Genomic DNA, 19,539 nt, shown 5'->3' on the forward strand with positions numbered 1-19,539 from the left:
TTCAGGCTGCTGATAACAGAGCTCTCTCTGTGTGCCTTTTGGAAGAAGTAACGTGAGCACGTCTCATCCTGCTCAATGGAGCGGACTCTGGACTGGAAGATGATCTTGGATGCCTCCGTGGCAAAGAGCGAGGCCTGCTGGCTCCTCACCTCTTGGAGGTCCTCCTTGACCTCGACCCCCATCGACTGCAGCCGGAGCAGATTTTGCATACTTTTCTGGAGTCGGGACATTTCCATCTGTCTCTCTCTCACCCTCTGAACACCTTTGAGGATAAAGAACCTCTTGATGTTCTCCTTGATCGCTTCCCACCAGTGAACTGGAGACTCAAGAAGGGGTTTCACGGTCCTCCAACCTTTGTAATCCCTTTTGAGTTCCTCAACGTTCTCTGGGGTCAGCAGTGTAGCATTGAGCTTCCACGTCCCTCTGCCAACCCGCTGGTCATCCTGTAAGTGACAGTCGGCCAGTAAGAGGCAGTGGTCGGAGAAGAACACCGGCTTGATGTCGGTGGATCCGACCGTGACAGCACGGGACACAAACAGGAAGTCAATCCTGGAACGGACAGACCCGTCCGATCTTGACCATGTGTATCTGCGTTGCGCTCCATCAGCAGGTTTGCTGAAGACGTCGTGCAGTTTGGCATCTTTAACTGTTTCTATTAGGAATCTGGACGTAGCGTCCAGTTTGCTGTCGTCTCTGCCGGATCGTCCAGTCGCTTCGATGATATAGTTGAAGTCACCGCCTAGGATGACCGGCCTGGACGTCGCCAGCAGCAGTGGGAGCTGCTGGAAGACGGTCAGCCGCTCGCTGTGTTGTACCGGGGCGTACACGTTGATCAACCGGAGCGGAGCGTTGTTGTATATTACATCTGCTACGAGGAGGCGACCGCCCACCACCTCCTTAACTTCGGAGATAGTGAAGTTACCTCCCTGCAGCAGAATACCCAGGCCGGAGGAACGGCAATCATTACCCCCTCACCGGATCGATGGCCCGTGGGACCACCATCGCGACCACTGCCTGTCGGTGCTGAGGTGTGGTATTCCACACTCCTGCAGAAACAGTAGGTCGGCTTTGACCTTGGCGAGGTAATCCAAGGTTGAAACAACTCGCGTGGTGGATTTAATGCTACGCACATTAATGGAAACAATCCTTACACCCATTTTTTTTCAAAATTGGTTGTTGCTTCCCATACCATTTGTCCTTGCTAGTCCCAGTCCTTCGGGATGTTCCTGCATACCCATAGTGTGCGCAAGCTGTTTCATATTAGTTGGGCTCAGAAACCCCTCCTGGTTTTTCATGCAGGGTTTGTGCCACTGGGGTGACATTGGGGGGGGGGTCTTGTAGGCAGCAAGGATTGGGTTGTCCTCTGCTGCTTCCCTCTGTTCCTCCTCGAAAACGTCACTGCTCCCGGCTTCCCAGAGCTGAGGTGCGCCAGACGTGTCTTTGCTCTCGGTGTCCCGGAGCTGGGATGCGCTGGCCATGTCGTTCGGTGTGGCGCTTTGGGGTTGGGGCACGCCGGGCCCATCACAGATTCCAGTGCCCGGGGGCCGGGGGGCTTTATCTTCCTGCTCCTTGGAGTTCTGCCGCCTCTTTTGAAGGGGCCATCGTTCCAGCATTTCCCCGTCCAGTGAAGAGGAGCTTTTGTAGTCTGTTTCAGAAGGTAGCCTCCTCTTGCCACTGGTTTGGGTGGTGGCCTGTTACGCTTTTGGAGGTCTTTTCTTTGTGGTTTTCCTTTGTACCACTTGCCACTGACCTGTTTGTCCATCTGCTGCCTCCTCCTCCATTGATTCTGTCTGTGGAGGAGGGGTTTCTGGGCGCAGGGTAGGTGCTGGGTCGCTGGTTTCAGCTGCCTCCCCTTTCTTCTCCTTCTCGGGGAGAAGTTCCTCACTGCGGGGAAGGTTGCTTGTCTCCTTTCCAGCACCGGACGCCTCAGTCGAACCTTCTCCTGGGCTTTCCTTGGACCTTGCCGCCTGAGCATAACTGAGGCAGCGTTTGGGGCAGATTTTGTAGAGGTGGCCTGCCGCACAGCACAAGTTGCAACACTTAGTCTGCTTACAGTCCTTGGTCTGATGGCCTTCCTCCTTGCAGTTCTTGCAATCAACCGTGCTGCAGTTTGCTGCCACGTGACCAGATTTGCCACAGGTGCGGCAAACTCTGGGCTGCCCAGTGTAGACCAAGAAGCCTCGACTTCCCCCGATAGCGAAGCTGGAGGGAGGGTGGATGATGGCTCCACTGGGATCGACCTTCAAGGTCACCTTGACCTGCCGCTTGCTGGTCCAAATCCCAAAGGGGTCCTTGACATCAGTGCTGCTGCCGGCCACCTCGATGTACCTGGCGAGAAAGGTGAGTACATCCACCACCGGAACATGGGGGTTGTAGAGGTGAATGGTCACCACCCGGTCCCGTTGTGACGGAAGCATGAAGAGCGGCTCCGCTGTGAGGATCGACAGTGGCGCCCGGTCCCCTTTCTCCTTGAACGCCTTCAGGAACTTGATGCATCCCGTCACGTTCCTGAAGTATCCACTGCTGGGAAAATCCTGCAGGCAGAAGATGTCCGTAGCTTGAAATCCGCAGCAATCGAGGATAATTTTCTTGATGAAGAAGGTGCGATCAAGCGGTGCATCTCCTTCCTTGTCCTTCACGACCACCTGAACAGTGTTTCGCACTCACTGGCCTGAAGCTCGAAGATTGTTTATAGCCATTTCACTCAAAGCCTACCCAGGATCAAAAGGCAATGATCATGGTCTCTTCTCTGCCAAGTAAGCACTGATAAGAACAGATACTACACTTGATCTTAGCCAAAAGGCCGAGAAGCTAGCAAGATGGCGATGACCAAGCACTTCCTTTCTCCTGATGACTTATGAGGTGGAGTAGCACAACCCTTACTCTTTTTAGGTGAAATCCTCTGAAGGTTTCCAGAATAAATGTTGCTCGAGTGTTGGTGAAATATCAAAAAAGTATCCCAGAAAGTCTCCCAATGTGTTTTAGAGGCCTGCCTCACTTCTCCAGCAGCAACAACCCTGAAATGGTGAATATCCCTTTAAATGGTGAGTATCCCTTTAAGTAGCACTTGAAGTTGTCATCAATACCATATTACTCTCAAACAGCTGATCGCTGATAGGGGAGGACATTAATTGAAGTGCGAGCCACCAAAGTGCCATACAGCCTCTTTAATGAGCCGTATTCGGCATTTCAAGTGGAAATCAGCTGTTTAACTAGTCTTCCAGTAGCCCTGGCTTCAAGTCTTTTATCAAGATGGCGTCCTGCACTAAACGCAGGCTAAATCCCATTTTGGCCACCTCGTCACCTCTTTAGCTGCAATTGCACTCCCTACCCACCCCACCCCCTACACCCCATCACCCCACCCAACCCCCCTGCCATCCCCAGTCTTTTGCACCTAAATCTGAAAAGTTTAAAGTATAACCTGATTGACAACTTCATGATTTTGAAGACTTATGTTAAGGTAAATAGCGATAGATTATTTCTACTATTTGGCAAGATTAACGAGTATCCACAAATTTAAAATAACCACAAAATTAATTAGGTTAGGTCTTCAAACAGGGTGGTTAGAATGTGGAATTCCCTACCACAGATTGTTGTTGAAGCAGAGTTCATAAATGCTTTTAAAAAGGAATTAGATAAAAAGAGTATAATAAGGAGTATGAGGAATAAGCAGAGAGAGGGACTGATACTAAGGGGTTCATGCTTAGAAAAACAGAACACAATTAGTAGGCCAAGGAGCCATTTCTGTGCTCTAACATTCCATGATCCTATCTGAAGACATAAAATCCTGCAGGATTGGAAAAAGTATGAGCCAGTTACTATTAATACCCATGTGAACACATTTTGTTATTTTTTCTCATACCTCTTCCCTGTCCCAATGGAACAGCATTTGCAGGCTGATTGTGCTGTACTGTTAAAGTGGCCTCAAAAGAAAAAGTGATGCTATTGTACTTATTCGTGGGCTGGGGAAATGCAAAGATAGTCACTCATGCCTGGCTATTGTGAGTTGTTCTCAGTGAGGCATTGTTTTCATTTTCTGAACTCTATGAAGCTTAAACATTTTATGCAAATTCAGTTTAGCTTGACAGGAAGATAAGCAATTTAAAAAATAAATTCCTTGCGTATTCCTGGGATGGCAAGACTGATGAAGGAAGAGAGAGTGGGTCGATTAGGTTTGTATTCACTAGAGTTTAGAAGAATGAGAGGGGATCTCATAGAAACAAACAAAATTCTAACAGGACTGAACAGACTAGATGTAAGAAGGATGTTCCCAATGGCGGGGGAGTCCAAGACAAGGGGTCACAGTCTTCACCCAGAGAGTGGTGAACCTGTGGAATTCTGTACCACAGAAAGCAGTTGAGGCCAAATCATTAAATATATTCAAGAAAGAGTTAGTTATAGTTCTTAGGGCTAAAGGAATCAAGGGATACGGGGAGAAAGCGGGAACAGGGTGATGAGTTTGGATGATCAGCCATGATCATATTGAATGGCATTATCGGCTCGAAGGGCCAAATGGCCTACTCCTGCTCCTATTTTTCTATGTTTCTATTGCTGAAAATAGAGACATGTTGTCGAAGCTTTTCATCTTGCATTCATCAGGACTACTCACAAGGATACCAATGTAAGGGAAAACAACAACTTTATACTGTATGAGAAGAAAGTGCTGATTGGTTGGCAAATGTAGTCTGATTGGTAGAGGCGAAGCCATGGAGAATGCACCAGTTTATGGTGACTGAGCATTAACTGCCAAGCTTTGTTTGAAATTTAAACCAAGCAGCTTGACTCTGATTGGTCAAGGCATTGCCCTGAGAAATGAAACAGCGAATGGCTGTCACTTATTTTGTTTAGCTGAAACAGGTGCAATGTGTGTACATGTTCTTTTTGTCTGCAAAGAACAGAGCCCTGTGTATTAATATATGTAGCTTCCAATACACGCAAATGCGCCATACTGTGGGCCCTACTGGCAATTTAGATTGGCTGTCAGTGTAATTCTTAGCACACTGAGGATTATTTAGCAAATGTTTTCCAATAGCAGGAATCACATCTAATGTTGGATGCTGTGTTTTGAGTTTCGCCAGCACAGGTTGGTTGGGTACGGCCTGTACCTTGCCCGTTGCGAACAGCGAAAGGGACATGTTTGATACGATCCGCCAGTCTTTGGGACATACGGCCTATATAACAACATCACACTGGCATTAAAATTCAAATATCACATTACTCATTTAAAATATGCTATTTAAAGGGATCATCAACTACTTACAGGTTAGTTGCTGGTTTATTTCTTCTTGCTGTTGCTACAATTCTACCTGTTTTTGGTGCTTTCCATAGTTGTTTCAAGTTTCACAAGTCTGCAGTGAGTGTTGTGGCAGATGCTGAAGTACGTTTATGTGACTTCAAGGCTTCTGCGCCAAGCAGTTGCTCCCAGACATGGGTGCACTAGCAGGCCTTCCTGTTGTAATTGAGTATGATTGGGAGAATGAGTAGAGGCCACACAAAGCAGGAAAGGCTTCTAAAAGAGGGAGGAGGAAAAGGAGAGATGGCCTCTCAGCAGGCGGCCATATCCATCCAGACTGTTCAAAGAGAAATTCTCCAACCTGAACCTCAGGGACAACCAATGCTTGAGGCGTATGCGCTTCATTGAGGAGAACGTCACTGAAATCTGTCACCTGCTGCAGCCACAACTGCAACGTCAGAGCAAGGCAATGATTGCATTGCCAGTGGCTGTGAAGGTGACCGTGGCTATGACCGTTTATGTGTCTGGCTCCTTCCAGGCTGATGCTGGAGTTATTAGCAACATTTCACAGTTTGTAGTGCACTGTTGCATGATGGATGTCACTGAAGCTCTCTATTCAAAATGAGACAACTTCATTTAATTCCCTCTTGCCAGAGAGAATCAGGGGAGCGAGCATGATGGTTTACAAAGATTGCAGACTTCCCATGATGCAGGGTGCCTTTAACTGCATGCACATTGCTTTGGGTGTACCTCGTGCCAACTCTGCCATATACCGTAACCAAAAGTGATTCCACTCCCTCAATGTCCAGCTGGTGTGTCACCATCGGCAGCATATCATGTAGGTCAATGTCCAGTATTCTGGCAGAAGTCATCATGCAATCATTCTGCAGTCGTCTGTGTGCCAGCTGTATTTCAGCCACCATAGCAAATCAATGGGTGGCTACTGGATGACAATGGCTATCCACTGACAACATGGCTCGAGACTCCGGTTCACAACCCACACACACGTGTGCAGGATGCTTACAACGAGAGCCAGGTTGCCACAAGAAGCTGAAGTAACTATTCTGCTGCCTGGACTGCTCTGGAGGCGTCTTGCAGTACCATGGTTGAGTGGGCCTCAAGGTTTGTGGTGGTATGTTGCATGTTGCACAACCCTTGACACCACCTATCAGGTGAGGAGCTGAGGAGCACGAAGAGGAGGATGAGGAAGAGGAACGGCGGTTGCAACCTGCAACCAGCACCTTTCTGCCCAGACGGTACATAAAGAACTAATTAAAGTACAATACCAGTAACATCAAACCCAAATCCCCATTCGCCAAAAGTCCCACAGTCCGTCTGTTATTGTCTATCACAACTTCTGCTTGGCCACAATGCAAAAATAAAATCCAACACAAAGTTAACATTCCAAACCAAATTTATAAATAAAATCATGCCATATTGCATACAAACATAAACGAATCATCCTTGTGCATTCCGTTAGTGCCTGTCTTCCATGTGCCTTTGCTGGTCCGAATGCTCCTATACAGGGCTGTAGCTTGGCTGATGGAGAGCTGCTGATTTTCAGTGGGGGACACTGAAGATGGACTTAGAGGATGACCTGGAGCAGCTCTAGCCCTAGAAGGCCCAGCTGTGGACTGCACCATTTCAGCATGGGCAATAGCAGTCTGGCTGGCTGACAGGCAACAGGCATTGGCAGAGTGGCAGTGGTGGGAGGATGAATGCTATGATCCTGAGAAAGGACAGCAGGGTCATGTTCTGTGAAACTACTGCCACTCCCCAGGGTCGACAGCTCCGAGTAATCTGTTGGAGAACAGATTGTAAGATCTCTGTGACACCTTGGGAATCCCTTTCAACACTGGTACCCACAGCCATGATGGCAGGAGTCTGAGCTTTCATTGAAGCACTCAAACATTCACTGCCTCCTCCTTATGGCTGCAGTCGAAGCTGAGAAATCGCTGCATCATAATTCCACAAGTGTGTTGATGGAGTTGGCCACTTGTTCCTTGCTGTGAAGGATGGGCTCCAAGTACTGCGCAAAGCCCTGTGCCAATTAGATGCGGGACTCCCCCTTTCTCCTTTACATTGATTGCGTGCTATCTGGCAATGCACCAAGCATTTTTTAGTATATACCCATCAACCTTTTTCCATAGCCTGGCCAAAAGAAGTCCTCATCTGAGTCTTCTGCAGCAGAACTTGTGTGCGACCTTGCTATCAGGCAAGCTGGCACCTATGCTATTCGTTTCCCAGGCCCTGGCTGCGGAGCATCCAGTGTCTCACCATGTGCAGATCCCATCTCTATGATATCCTTTAAAGTCGTCTTCACCTGTCCCCCGATTCGAGAATGACGTTGACTCAGAGTTGTGTATTTCTGCCATGGGTCTTTGTATGACTCAATAGGCCGATTCTCGACCCACAGATCTTTGGGCACATGGGGCAGGACGTCCCACAAGGCAGTAGAATCTGGAATGCAGGAATTGCTTCTTTTTCTTTCCTTTTCTGCTGCCGCTCTGACTCATCATTAAGGCATTTGGGCTCAAAGCATGATGCAACTTGATGGACAAATTGTCGTGATTTTGAATTATCGGTTGCGAGCTCCTCCCAGTCATCAATGTCAATGCTGCCATGCTTCAAAGAGAGATTCAGATTGTCTTTGAAGTGTGTTCTTTGGGCTTTCCTGGAATGCTGGCCATTTGAGAGTTAAGTAATCAGGACCTGGCAGGGCAGACAGTTTTTGGCAATCCAGACACAGTGTCCAGTTCATCGAAGTTGGTTTTGCAGGAGTTTTGCATAAATGCTTTTGGAGCTGACTTCAGGAAGGACACCGGCTTTTGTTCAACAGTCCTCCCATTGAATCCGGATGATGTGGCGGAGGCATTGCTGATGGAATTTCTCTAGGACTCTTATGTGTTGCTGATACACAGTCCAGGTCTCACTGCAGAACACTAGTGTGGTGACGACAACTGCTCTGTACACTAGGACTTTTGTTAGCTTGCGGAGGTCTTTGTTGTCAAAGACTCGCTGCTGTAGATTGTAAAAGGCTGAGCTGTTGCAGCTGATCTGGTGGTGGATCTCCTCATCAATAGTAGCCCTTTGAGAGAGGTGGCTGCCAAGGTATGGGAAGTGCTCAACATATTCCAAAGTCTCTCCTTCAACATATATGGGAGGTGGAATATTTGGCTGACCAGGTGTGGGTTGATATGAATTTTGTTTTGGCAACATTCAAGAGCCAAGTCTTGTGTATGCAGAATTGAAGAAACATAGAAAAATAGGAGCAGGTGTAGGCCATTCGGCCCTTTGATACGATCATGGCTGATCATCCAAACTCAGTAATCTGTTGCCGCTTTCTCCCCGTATCTCTTGATCCCATTAGTCCTAAGAACTATATCTAACTCTTTCTTGAATATATTTAATGATTTGGCCTCAACTGCTTTCTGGGGTAGAGAAGTTCACAGGTTCACCACTCCCTGGTTGAATAAATCTCTCCTCATCTCAGTCCTAAACGGCTTACCCCTTATCCTTAGACTGTGATCCCTGGTCCTGGACTCCCCCGCCATCGGGAACATCCTTCCTGCATCTAGTCTGTCCAGTCCTATTAGAATTTTGTAGGTTTCTATGAGATCCCCTCTCATTCTTCAAAACTCTAGTGAATACAAGCCTAATTGACCCAATTCCTCTTCATACGTCAGTCCTGCCATCCCAGGAATCAGTCTGGTGAACCTTCGCTGCACTCCCTCCATAGCAAGAACATCCTTCCTCAGATAATGGGACCAAAACTGCACACAATACTCCAGATGTGGTCTTACCAAGGCTTTGTATAACTGCAACAAGACATCCTTATTCCTGTATTCAAATCCTCTCGCTATGAAGGCCAACATACCATTTGCCTTCTTAACTGCCTGCTGCACCTGCATGCTTACTTTCAGCGACTGGTGCATAAGGACACCCAGGTCTCGCTGCACCTCCCCCTTTCCCAATCTATCGCTGTTCAGAGAATAATCTGCCTTCTGTTTTTGCCACCAAATGGATAATCTCACCTTTATCCACATTATACTGCATCTGCCATGTATTTGCCCACTCACTCAACCTGTCCAAATCACACTGGAGCTTCTCTGCATCCTCTTCACAGCTCACACTCCCACACAGCTTTGTGTCGTCTGCAAACTTGGATATATTACATTTAATTCCCTCATCTATATCATTAATATATATTGTGAATAGCTGAGCTCCCAGCACTGATCCCTGCGGAACCCCACTAGTCACTGCCTGCCACTTGGAAAAATACCCGTTTATTCCTACTCTTTGTTTCCTGTCTGCCAACCAGTTCTCTATCCATGTCAGTACCTTACCCTCAATTCCATGTGCTTTAATTTTGCACGCTAAGCTCTTATGTGGGATCTTATTGAAAGCCTTCTGAAAGTCCAAATACCACATCTGTTGGTTCTCCCTTATCTATTCTACTAGTTACATCCTCAAAAAATTCCAGTAGATTTGTCAAGCATGATCTCTCTTTCGTGCATCCATGTTGACTTTGTCTGATCCTGTCATTGTTTTCCGAGTGCTCTGCTATTACATCTTTTATAATGAACTCTGGCATTTTCCCACTACTGATGTCAGGCTATAGGTCTAAAATTCCCTATTGTCTCTCGACCTCCTTTTTTAAATAGTGGGGTTACATTAGCTACCCTCCGATCCACCGATCCATTGGAACTGTTCGAGAGTTTGTAGAATTTTGAAAAATGACCAGCAATGCATCTACTATTTCTAGGGCCACTTCCTTAAGTGTCTATGGTGGTCAGTTTAGTTTTGACACGGAGGCAACTGAGGTTAAAGAGTTTTCCATCTAGGCAGTATTTAATATTCACAGCAGCGGTCAGGTAGATTTTAAATATTATGTGGCCTATCCCACAGCCTTGCTTGACCCCGGTCTGGATTTTGAAGGTGCCTGTTTCAGATCTTTCACTCAAGACGGTTGCAGACATACCACCATGGAGCAATTGCAGGATTATGATGAAGTTTCTTGGACATACAAATCTTTGAAGCACTATCTACAGAGCTTCGAGAGGCTGCTGTGTTGGGACAGAGGTGTCTTTGGGCAGCAGCGCCTGTGACTGAGCAGTCCTCTCCAGGATATCCTCTGCTCACCCCAAATAGGGAGGGGACTAGAAAAGGTGCCCTAGAAATAGGCTGTCCCACTTTCTCCTGGCAGAGGAACTACACCCTGCGGGATCACCATCTTTATGGTCAAAGAAAGAAAGTTTTAAATTTTTCACCTTGGATGTTGGAATACTCATTGATAATCTGAAGCATGACCGTCTGGAAAGAAGAACTTCAATTGTATCACAAGAGCTATCTATCAAGAGTCCAAATTGACATCACTGCCCTCAGTAAGACCCACCTTCCTGAGGGGGGCAGTTGAAGGAACAAACCAGGGGGATACACCTTCTACTGGAAAATATAGGCTGACAGTGACCCACAGAGTTGTTTTTTTTAAATTCATTTCATGGGATGTGGGTGTCGCTGGCCAGGCCAGCATTTATTGCCCATCCCTAATTGCCCATGAGAAGGCGGAGGTGAGCTGCCTTCCTGAACTACTACAGTAATGTGAGGTAGGTACACCCACAGTGCTAGGTGAAGGAACGGCAATGTAGTTCCAAGTCAGGATGGTGTGTGGCTTGGAAGGGAACTTGCAGGTGGTGGTGTTCCCATGCATCTGCTGCCCTTGGCCTTCTAGATGGTAGAGGTCGCAGGTTTGGAAGGTGTTGCCTGAGTATCCTTGGTGCATTGCTGCAGTTGAGCTTTTTGAGCGTTGTTGGAGCTGCACTCATCCAGGCAAGTGGAGAGTATTCCATCACACTCCTGACTTGTGCCTTGTAGATAGTGGACAGGCTTTCGGGAGTCATAAGGCCAGTTACTCGGCACAGGATTCCCAGCCTCTGACCTGCTCTTGTAGCCATGGTATTAAATGGCTACTCCAGTTCAGTTTCTGGTCAATGGTAACCCCCAGGATGTTGATAGTGTGGGATTCAGCGATTGTAATGCCGTTGAATGTGAAGGGGAAATGGTTAGATTTTCTCTTGTTCAAAATGGTCATTGCTTGGCACTTGTGTGGTGCGAATGTTACTTGCCACTTATCAGCCCAAGCCTGGATATTGTCCAGGTCTTGCTGCATTTCTACACGGACTGCTTCAGTACCTGAGGAGTTGCGAATGGTGCTGAACGTTGTGCAATCATCAGCAAACATCCCCACTTCTGACCTTATGATTGAAGGAAGGCAATTGATGAAGCAGCTGAAGATGGTTGTGCCGAGGACACTACCCTGAGGAAGTCCTGCAGTGACGTCCTGGAGCTGAGTTGATTGACCTCCAACAACCACAACCATCTTCCTTTGTGCTAGGTATGTTTCCAACCAGCGGAGAGTTTATCTCCTGATTCCCATTGACTCCAGTTTTGCTAGGGCTCTTTGATGCTATATTCGGTCAAATGCTGCTGTGATGTCAAGAGCAGTCACTCTCACCTCATCTCTGTTGTTCAGCTTTTTTCCATGTTTGAACCAAGGCTGTAATGAGGTCAGGAGCTGCGGGGCCCTGGCGCAACCCAAACTGAGCATCACTGAGCAGGTTGTTGCTAAGCAAGAGCCACTTGATGGCACCGTTCATGACTCCTTCCATCACTTTACTGATGATTGAGAGTAGACCGATGGGGCGGTAAATGGCCGCATTGGATTTGTCCTTCCTTTTGTGTACAGGACATGCCTGAGCAATTTTCCACATTGTCAGGTAGATGCCAGTATTGTAGCTGTACTGGAACAGCTTGGCTAGGGGCGTGGCAAGTTCTGGAGCACAGCTCTTCAGTACTATTTACCATCTGGAATAGGATCTTGGATCCAACACAATGCTGACCATCATGACAGATGAAGCCACCAGGGCCATCTATAGACCAAGGTCAAATGGACAAAATCTCCTTCGCTCACGGGATGGTGTCTACCTTCTTAAGGATGACAATGCCATCTGCCAATGCTGGAAAGAACATTTTCAAGAACTCCTCAACCATGAATCCACAGTGACAACTGATACTCTTCAGGCTCTCCCCCAGTTCCTTGTGGTAGAATCCATGCATGAACCACCATTGATGTGAGAACTGCAACAAGCAATCAAGTGGATGAAAAACAACAAATCCAGCAGCCCCAATGGTATTCCAGCTGAGGTCTTCAAAGCTGGTGGGCTTTTGCTCATATCAAGACTCCATGCACTCATCCTGTGAATTTGGGAGGATAAAGAACTCCCCCCGACTTCAGGAATATAACAATTGTAACCATCTTCAAGAGGGGAAATAAATCATGCTGTGGAAACTATCGAGGTATTTCCCTCTTGTCCATAGCAGGGGAAATCCTGACATGCATTCTCCTGAATCACCTGCTTCTCGTGGCTGCGGAAATCCCTCCAGAGAAACAGTGTGGCTTTAGACCTTCCAGAGGAACCTCTGACATGATCTTTGCCAAACAAATTCATGAAAAATGTCAAGAACAAAACCAGGAACTCTTCATTGCATTCATCAACCTGACCAAAGCATTTGACTCAATAAATCGTACATGAAGGTCATCCTACAAGATACATGCAGTGTCGATATCTGAGCAGAGGCTGTGAGTTTGAAATCAACTGTTGGTGTGCCTTCATCATCACTGTCTTCTTGGTCTTCCACAACTGCCTGACCAGGTTGGAATTATTGGAAATCTGAAAGGAAAAAAGGACAAGGGTGAGGTTGTGGTAAGTGGAGAGGAGAAAGTAAGAAGTGCATGCTTGCATTATCTACAGCTCATAAATCAGAAAAGATTATGTAATGTGAGAAGGAGGACTCGGTATGAGGATATCATCATCTCAATGGATTCAGCCCTATCAGTGACCATGGCCTCAGCAATAATGCTTCGCATTATGCCCAGCACCATCTTCGCCATGGGGATTAGAATATGCAGGCATGCCTCTCCCTCTCTAGTTAGTTCCTGCTGTTCTAGTTATGCACCAACTTCTCCTGCAATAGAGAGGGAAATGTGTCAATGAGTGTTTGAGTGATATGGCTGTTATGGTTAAATAGCTGGAAGTGTATGCAAGGTATGTGATGGGGATGTGAGGCTTGCTAAGTGTGTGAGGGTGAGGTGCAGCCTATAAATGTTATGTATGACTCCTGATTGATAGAGATTGTTGGTAGGTGAGTGATGGTGTGGTGAATTGAGCAGTGGTTGAGGTTAGTGGTGCAGTTCCAAGATATGACATTCAAAGACACATTCACTGACCTTGACCACTTATGTGAGATTATTAAACTTCTTGCGGCACTGTATCAGGTCCTTGTGGCTATGGTCTTGGCATTGACTACTCTGGCCATCTATTACCATGCCTTACTGTGTGTCTGGAGGGCCTCCTGCCTCCCTGTGGACACAGGACATCTGTCCTTTCCACCTCCTCCACCAAGACCTCCAGTGCAGCAGAAAAAGCCTTGCTGGCCACACCCTGCCATGGTCAAACATTGTTGATTGTTGCATAGCACTATTGCCAATGATCTGCACATCTGCACCAGTCATAAAGCACCTTTAAGAAGTGCAGATTAGCTTTAGGTAATGCCAGCAAGTAACAATATTGGACACCCTGCTGATATGTGCAGCCAGTGAACAGCATGGTCAGCACTGGTTGGACACAGAAATCATTATAATAAGCAGGCAGCATGAAGTTAGTGTGCTGCCTGCATTACACTGAACGGGTATGTGTTAATCATGCATTACAATCCCGTATCCATTTTCTGGGCTGTCCAATTTAGCACCCTTGCCCCATTTCCAGACAAATAATCTAAAATTGCACAGCAGATTACAGAGCCAAATCAACAAAATCTTGTTGAAAAAGAATGGTCTTAAAGGATGTGAGGGAGGTAGAGAGGCAGAGTGTGGGGCCCAGTAGGCTGAAGGCAATTTTGAGATGAAGAAAGGAGGAACACCTTTGAAACGAAAAATCTGGGGAGGTTTATAGGCAATTTTGAGATGAAGAAAGGAGGAACACAGAGGAACGAAAAATCTGGGGAGGTTTATAGTGCTAGAATAGATAGCTAGGGACATGCAAAGTCATTTATATAACACCTTTAATATCAACACAAGGATGAGAATTTCAAATTTGAGGCTTTTGAAGACCAGAGGTCAGAGGTGAGCAAGGGAAGGTTGATGGGCAATTTGGACTTGTGGGATAGAGTAAAAGTAGTAGAGTTTTCGATGAGACAAAGTTTACAGAGGGTGGAAAAAGGGAGGTTGACCAGGAGAGCATTGGAATATACAACTTTGGAGATGATTAAAGCATGGATGAGATTTGAGCAGCGGATGGGCTGAGGTGAGCAATGTTATGGGGATTATTTGGGATGGAAAAGGGATGGAGGTTGCAAAATCTCTGGTTCAGCTTGAAACATTGAGTCAGTGTCAGTCGTAATGATACTGAGTTTGTGGCAGGGACCAAAAATGATGGTTTTGTTCCTCCCAGTATTTAGCTAGAGTAAATGGTAATTGATCCAAGATTGGATGTCAACAACAATTTGCATTTATATAGCACCTTTAAAAAAGTAAAACATTCCACCTTTAACAAAAAAAAAAGGCACTATATAAATATATAAATTATTTAATTTTCTTTTAGGGCTCCAAAATTAATTTTCGCTTGAGGGAATGAGACTCAATGCATATAAAATTAAATTTTCAGGATCAGAGAGGTTGTTCATCAGTAATTATCACTTATCCAGAAAAGAAATAACCCTGGACATTTCACTGCTTAGTAGCTTCCCAGGTTTCAAGGCTTTGAATAGAATCTTGTAACTGCCAGAAAGTATAATAGCTGCATGGTTATTTTCTGTTGCCAGAAATTTCCATGGAGTAATTTGCTGCAGAAGATTGGCAGAAACTCCCAAAAAAGTAGCTGCTTGTAAATGCTTGCACCATATTTCCCGGGTTTTCGTCAATCTTCCACCAAATTTGTGCCAGAAGATCGAGAGAATTCCTGTGAGGATGCCACTTCATGGTGTTTCATCAACTGCAATAAATCAAAGTACAAATAGGGTTACACTGCACTTGCATATGCTTACAAATAAATATGTGGATATTTGTGTACTTTTGGGTAGCCCATGCACAGACAGGATTGAGTTATATTACACCTGCAACATAAAGCAATGTCCAAGGCCAGAAGGGAGAAGTGGGGACTTCGATTTGCTTGTAGTTTTACATTAAAAAATTACAAAGAAAATTCTTTACCCAACGATTAGTAAGAATGTGGAACTTGCTAAAATGAGTAACTGAGGTGAGTAGGATACATGCATTTAAGAGGAAACTAGATAAGCAAATGATGGAGAAAGCAACAGAAGGATAGGTTTTGATGAAGAGGTGTGGAAAAGGCTTGTCTAGAGTATAAATGTCGGCATAGACGAATTGGGCTGAATGGCCTGTTTTGGTGCTGTGAACTCTATATAATTCTGTAACATTGCACGAACTGACTGATAAGAGTTTGAATTTTATGCGAAACTTTTTTCTTTGAAAAATTTCATTAAATGCCTTAAGCTTGATTTCTCATTGAAATCAAATTGCAATAAGTAAGCTCCTCGTTTAAAACAAAATATTCTAAATGACTTTTTCCGATTCCTTTGACAGTGAGTCATGTGCACTGCCCTTTCCACAGTTATGTTTTGCTTGCTGATCTTGTGACAAATTTACACATCCTGGTGCTGTGGATCAAATCATTTGTATAACTATATTTTTTTATCCAATGCTGGGAGAAATAATTCTTTTTGCCAGACTTCACAGTCTTTCTAATTTTAATGTTTTCATCCTTTTAGATCATTTGTAGCAATTATATAAAGCTCTGGTTAGACCCCATTTAGAGAACTGCATTGAGTTCTGGGCATTGCCTCTCAGGAAGGGTGCATTGACCTGAGAGGGGCAGACTCATTAGAATGATGCTAGACTAAGAGGCTTAAATTTTCAGGACAGTTTGCATACACTGTATTCCCTTGAGTATAGAAGATTAAGGGGGTGATCTAATTGAGGCCTTTACGTTGATTAGAGCAGTTCATAGGGTAGGAAAAGAGAAACTATTTCCTTTGGTGGGGAAAACAAGGGGGCATAACCTTAAAATTAAAGCTAGGCTGTTCAGGGCTAATGTCAGGGGGAATGGTAGCATACTCGTAATGTTACAGGATTAGTAATCCAGAGGCCTGGATTAATGTTAGAATCATAGAGTCGTACAGCATAGAAACAGGCCCTTCGGCCCACCACGTCCATGTTCTGGAGACACAAGTTCAAATCCCACTGTGGCAACCAGGGGAATTTAAATTCAATTAAGTAATAAATCCAGAATAAAACACTACTCTCGTTAATAATGACCATGAAACTACAGGATTGTCATTAAAAACTCATCTGGTTCACTCATATCCCTCAGGGAGGAAATCCAGACCCACAGTAATGTGCTGGACTCTTAACTGCCCTCAAGGCCACTCAGTTGTGTCAAACCACTACAGAAAAGACAAATAAGAAAAATGCCAGATGGACCACCCAGCATTAACCTAGGCACCAGAGATGACAAAGACACACACTACCTAGTTGACCCTGTAAAGTCCTCCTTACTGACATCGGGGGGCTTGTGCCAAAAATTATGAGAGCTGTCCCACAGACTAGTCAAGCAAAAGCCTGACATAGTCATACCCACAGAATCATACCTTCCAGCCAATGCCCCAGTCTCCTCCATCACTATTCCATGTCCTGTCCCACCACCAGGACTGACCCACCAGAGGGGGCAACACAGTGGTATACAGTTAGGAGGGAGTGGCCCTGGGAGTCCTCAACATTCACTCTGGACCCCATGAAGTCTCATGGCATCAGGCCAAACAGGGGTAAGGAAACCTCCTGCTGATTACCATCTACTATATACATACAAATTAGGAGCAGGAGTAGGCCACTCGACTCCTCGAGCCTACTCCGCCATTCAATAAGTTCATGGCTAAACTGATTGCTCCACATTTCCACCTACCTCTGATAACCGTCCACCCCCTTGATTATCAGGAATCTATCTACCTCTGCCTTCAAAATATTCAAAGACTCTGCTTCCACCACTTTTTGAGGAAGAGAATTCCAAAGACTCACAACCCTCTGAGAGAAAACATTTCTCCTCATCTCTGTCTTAAATAGGCGACCCCTTATTTTTAAACAGTGACCCCCTAGTTCGAGATTCTCCCACAAGGGAAACATCCTTTCCACCCTGTCAAGACCCCTCAGGATCTTATATGTTTCAATCAAGTCGCCTCTTACTCTTCTAGATTCCAGTGGATACAAGCCTAGCCTGCCCAATCTTTCCTCGTAAGACAGGTCACCCATTCCAGGTACTAATCTCGTAAATCTTCTCCGTACTGCCTCCAATGCATTTACATCCTTCATTAAATAAGGAGACCAGTATTGTACACAGTACTCCAGATGTGGTCTCACCAATGCCCTGTATAGCTGAAGCATAACCTCCCTACTTTTGTATTCAATTCCCCTCGCGATAAACGATAACATTCTATTAGCTTTCCTAATTAATGCTGTACCTGCATACTAACCTTTTGCGATTCTTGTACCAGGACACCCAGATCCCTCTGCACTTCAGAGCTGTGCAATCTCTCACCATTTAGATAATATGCTTCTTTTTTATTCTTCCTGCCAAAGTAGACAATTTCCCACATTCCCACATTATACTCTATTTGTCCGGTCTTTGCCCACTCACTTAAACCTATCTATATCTCTTTGTAGCCTCCTTATGTCCTCTTCACAAGTTACTTTCCTACCTATCTTTGTGTCATCAGCAAATTTAGCAACCATACCTTCGGTCCCTTCGTCTAAATCATTTATATAAATTGCAAAAAGTTGAGGCCCAGCACTGATCCCTATGGCACACCACTCGTTACATCATGTCAACCAGAAAATGACCCATTTATGCCTACACTCTGTTTCCTGTTAGCTAACCAATCTCTGTCCATGCCAATATGTTACCCCCTACACCATGCGCTTTTATTTTCTGCAATAACCTTTGATGTGGCACCTTATCAAATGCCTATCAAAAGCATTTGACTAAGTATCACATAAAAGGCTGGTTAACAAAATTGAGGCTGATGGAATAGAAGGGTCAGTGTCCAACTGGATAAAAAAAATTGGCTTAAGGACAGAAAACAGCGAGTCATGCTAAATGGTTGTTTTTCAGGCTGGAGGATGGTAGACAGTGGTGTTCCCCAAGTTTCAGTGCTAGGAGCACTGCTTTTTTTATATATATAAATGGCTTACATCTTGGAATACAGAATAAAATTTCAAAATTTGCCAATGATGCCAAACTTGGAGCTGTGGCAGACAGATGATACCAATCACCTGCAATAGGACATAGATACTCTAGCAGACAAGTGGCAGGTAGAATTTAATACAGAGAAGTGTGAGGTGATGCATTTTGGCAGGGATAGGGAGAGGCAATATCGACTAAATGGCACAGTTCTAAAGAGTGTACAGGGATAGAGGAGCCTGGGGGTTCATGTGCATGGATCTTTGCAGTGGCAGGATATATTGACAGTTTAGTTAGCAAGGAAAAGGGATTTTTGTTATTCTTTCATGGGATCTGGGTGTTGCTGGCAAGGCCAGCATTTGCTGCCCATCCCCAATTGCCCTTGATAACTGAGTGGCTTGCTAGGCCAGTTCAGAGGGCAGTTAAGAGTCAAACACATTGCAGTGGGTTTGGAGTCACATGTGGGCCAGATGAGGTAAAGGTGGCAGATTTCCTTCCCTCCAGAACATTAGTGAACCAGATGGATTCTTCGGACAATCGAGGATAGTTTCATGGCATTGCTGACACTAGTTTTCCATTCCAGATTTTTTTTTAAATTGACCAATTCAATTTAAACTCAAGGTGGGATTTGAACCCTTGCCCCTAGGGCATTAGCCAGGGCCTCTGGATTATTAGCTCAGTGACATTTTACCACTATGCCACTGCCTCTACAAGAAATCTTGTGCTTCATAAATAATGGTATTAAGTACAAAAGCAGGAAAGTTATACTGACCCTTTCTCAAGTTCTGGTTAGGCCACAACTAGAGTATTATGTCTTGTTCTGGTCACCACACTTTAGAAAGGATATGAGGGTCCTTGGGAGGGTGCAGAGAAGATTTATCAGAGGTTCCAGGGATAAGGAATTTTAGCTACAGGGTTAAGTTGGAGAAGCTGGGATTGTTCTCCTTGTAGCAGAGGAGATTGAGAGGAGATCTGATAGAGGCATAAAAGATTATACCA

General features: G+C 45.4%; 1 protein-coding gene and 1 pseudogene across 9 annotated transcripts in view; one reads left to right on the plus strand and one right to left on the minus strand.

Annotated features, from left to right (window-relative positions):
- rab27b (RAB27B, member RAS oncogene family) overlaps positions 1 to 19,539 on the plus strand; it is a 214,341-nt gene that overhangs the window by 111,851 nt on the left and 82,951 nt on the right. The gene's annotated exons all lie outside the window — the stretch shown is intronic.
- On the minus strand, positions 2,681 to 2,815 carry LOC137377776 (U2 spliceosomal RNA; annotated as a pseudogene).

The sequence above is a fragment of the Heterodontus francisci genome, chromosome 1 (assembly GCF_036365525.1).
Source record: "Heterodontus francisci isolate sHetFra1 chromosome 1, sHetFra1.hap1, whole genome shotgun sequence".
In the NCBI taxonomy this organism is placed as follows: Eukaryota; Metazoa; Chordata; class Chondrichthyes; order Heterodontiformes; family Heterodontidae; genus Heterodontus; species Heterodontus francisci.